The following is a 4455-nucleotide window of genomic DNA, read 5'->3' on the forward strand; positions in this document are numbered from 1 at the left end:
ACCTGTAAATATAAATATTTCATAATTAAACAAAAAGCAATCGAAATAAGGTCCGAACTTCATATAAGAAATCAACAGTCACCTGTGAACATAAAACATCTAAAATATTTCATAATTAAATAAGAAGAAATAAAAATAATATGCGAGATTTATATAATAAATCAGCAATCACCTGTAAATATAAATATTTCATAATTAAACAAAAAGCAATCGAAATAAGGTCCAAACTTCATATAAGAAATCAACAGTCACCTGTGAACATAAAACATTTAAAATATTTCATAATTAAATAAGAAGCAATTCAAATAAGGTGTGAACTTCATATAATAAATTAGCAGTCATCTGTGAACATAAAACATGTAAATCATTTCAATATAAACAATATGCAAATTTTATATAATGAAGAAACAACCTGTGGATATAAGAAATTTATAATTTTATTGGTTTCTGAAAATAAAACATATTAAAATAAGAATTATTTTATACACACATATACATGCACATATACATATCTCATAAACGAAAAGAACAACCAATGAAAAGTGGAATCGAATCAATGGAGCCAATTTAGATGATACCTCCTGAAACAGAAATTAACTATGTTTAGTTAAAATTTGTTTAATATTTCAAATGAAAAAAAAAAGAATGATTACAAACAATGCATCCTTCATTGCTTCTTATTTTTTATAATTCCGATTCTTCATTCGTCATCAATAATTAATTAGATCTTCACTTTATTATTTTGCTATAATTTTGTGTTGATTAAAGCACCTGAAAAACCTGAAACAAAAATTTTGCATGATGAATTCATAATTTTTATCAATTTATTTTTATGTCATACACTATGATAGTATGACAAATTTTGAAAGATTATTTTCAAAACTGTTGTTAGTACTCACTGATATATAAAAGGATCTTTTGCAATATTTAATCTTGAAAATTGGAAATGACCTCTCTGTAACAGAAAACTATATAAAAGGGCATGTGTGGAAAGACAAAATTTTTATTTACAATCTATGGGCAAATATTTTCATAATTTTGATAATTTAATAAGTAAAAAATTGTATACATATATATTTCACCATAGATTGTAATGTTGAAAAAAAAAAATAAAAAATAAAGTATTAAAATGACCATAAAATTGGCAATGAATATGTCGAATTCTCAATGTATTAGAAAATAGGTTTTACATTTAAATAAAAATATGAAATTATGAATGAATTTTATGTACAAATATATGGAAATATATAGAAATATATACAAAACACATATAAAGATAGAATTACATAATAAATTGACAATTGTTTAATACAATTAAAATACATAATGTAAATCATTCAAGACACGTTATAAAAAAAAAAGGAAAAGAATTGTGAATATTTCACAATATTTAAGAATTAGGTCGCGTTAAAAAAAAAAAAAAAAAAAAAAAGGAAAAGAGTAAAAGTATACTGCACCTTGTGTCGTATTATAAAATGCATACACAATTTTGTATACTGCCATAAACATATCCATAACGAGATTATATATATATTTAACCAATAGATTACATATATCTTATATTATTACGTTTATATTAACGCGAAGTAAGCAGTTACATCATGTGTCTGATGTACATATTACATCGTCTACGTATAAGACACTGCTTTATCTATTAAATTATAAAAAATATAGTAATACAATTTCACAATTTTAAAACCATACAATTTGTATATGTATATGAAATAGTAATGAAATATGAAATCTAAAAGAGGAAAATAAGATTATATATATAAATATTACACATATTAAAGACAAAATAGCTTTAATATATTCTTACATATTATTTATATGAATTTATTTTATTGCTACTGCTTGCTTTAACAGATCTTAATTTCCTTAACTACATCAAGTCTTATAGATTTTTAATCAGAATAATTAAAATCTATATAAGATGATGATTATATTCATACAAGTCATAAAATGACTCTTACAATAAATGAGCCATCCTACAACTTGTAATAAGACTATGTTGGCATTGGAGAAAGTATATATATATAAATATATAATCATCAAAAGTGAATGTACATAAAAAAGATAAAGAAAAAGTGATTGATTTACTAATAATCATATAAAACATTTTAAATTATCCTGAAATAAAAATCTACATGCTTGAGTATCCCAGGTGCATTCCTGAATGCAAACCTGTCCCTGAACTATTTTCGCTCACACTCCTGAGTGTGGTACAGCCTTTTCATTCGCTTCATTTATATACCAAGACTTATGCACTTTTATTCCAAAAAATAATCATATTTCTCTAAAATATATATAAACATTTGCTAATAATCTACATCATTCATTATATCTTCTTAATATTTCTTATGAAACTTTCATATATATAATCAAAATACTCCCTCTTTCTCTCTCTCTCTCCCTTTCTCATGTATATATTTATTAATTCTGTCATTTCATATTCATATGTTGATAATTTTGGAATAAGAATGTATACCCTTGACATATTTTATGCACTCCTGAGTGCTAGGCTGTTATTTTTGTATCATATCGCTCGCTTAGCAAGATTTATACATTTCTAATCAGAATGATTCAAAATTTCTTTTCGTTCATTTGCACACTATTTAAATATAAATAAGTTATTATATTAGGAAGAGTATAAAATATTCTTGATTTATTATTAAGTAATGTTAAAGAAATACTTTGAGGTAGGAATACTTTAAATACTTATTATATAATACTTTCATATGTGCATTTTCATTTATGTATTTTTAATCATTCTGAATGAGAAATACATATCCTTACTATAATATGTTCATCTGCATTCCTGAATGCAGGTATGTACTTACTGCGAACTTATTCTATATGCACTCCTGAGTGCAGGCAAGCCATTTCAACCGCTTCATTTATATACCAAGCCTTATGCATTTTTATTCCAAAAAATAATTATATTTCTTTCAGAAATATATAAACATATTTTTTTAATATTTCTTATGAAACTTTCGTATATATGATATAAAAACTGCTTCTCTCTCACTCCTCTCTCTCTCTCATATATGTATATCCTTATTAATTCTCTCATTTCATATTCATTTGTACATAATTTTGGAATAAAAATGTATACCCTTGACATATTTTAATATGCACTCCTGAGTGCTGGCTGCCATCATGTCGCTTCATTCATCTAGTAAGACTTATACATTTCTTATCCGCATGGTTCAAATTTTCTTTTAATTCATTTGCACCATTTAAATATCATTTAATTATTATATATGGAATAAAATGAATTTCATTTATTATTAAAAAAGTTTAATATATTAAAAAAATATCACCAGAGATTGATGTACTTATATATTGTTTCATTAAGTAATTTTATTAGTGCATCCATTTATTCATCTTTGATCATTCCGAATGTGAAATGTATATCCTTACTATAATTTGTGTATTTGCATTCCTGAATGCAATCATGTACTTACTGTGAATCTTTCTTATGCACTCCTGAGTGCAGGCAAGCCATTTCAATCGTTTCATTTATATACCAAGATTTATGCATTTTTATTCCAAAAAATAATTATATTTCTCTCAGAAATATATAAACATATCTTTTTAATATTTCTTATGAAACTTTCTTATGAAACATATGATAAAAAAACTCCTTTTTTTCTCTCACTCCTCTCTCTCTCATATATGTATATCCTTATTAATTCTCTCATTTCATATTCATTTGTACATAATTTTGGAATAAAAATGTATACCCTTGACATATTTTAATATGCACTCCTGAGTGCTGGCTGCCATTTATGTCGCTTCATTCATCTAGCAAGGTTTATATATATTTCTTATCAGAATGATTCAAATTTCCTTTTAATTCATTTGTACTATTTAATTATCACTCAATTATTATATATGGAATAAAATGAAATTTCATTTACTTATTGGCAGACAAGTTTAATATACTGAAAAAAACATTATCACCAGAGATCGACGTATTTTATATATTTCTTCGTTTAGTATCTTTATTAGCACATTCATTCATTCACCTTTGATCATTCCGAATGTGAAATATATATCCTTACTATAATATGTTCATTTGCATTCCTGAATGCAATCATGTACTTACTGTGAACCTTTCATATGCACTCCTGAGTGCAGGCAAGCCATTTTATTCGTTTCATTTATATACCAAGACGTATAACTTTTTATTTCAAAAAATATTTATATTTCTTTTCAAATATGTATAAACATTTATTAATAATCTTTGTATCATTCATTATATTTTCTTATGAAACTTTCATATATATAATAAAAATACTTCTTCTTTCTCTCTCTTTCCTCTCTTCCTCTCTTTCTCTCTCTTTCATATATATTTATTAAGTTCTTCATCTCATATTCATTTGTTGATAATTTTGAAATAAAAATGTATACCCTTGACATATTTTAATATGCACTCCTGAGTGCTGGCTG

Source organism: Vespula pensylvanica, chromosome 21 (genome assembly GCF_014466175.1).
Source record: "Vespula pensylvanica isolate Volc-1 chromosome 21, ASM1446617v1, whole genome shotgun sequence".
NCBI lineage: Eukaryota > Metazoa > Arthropoda > Insecta > Hymenoptera > Vespidae > Vespula > Vespula pensylvanica.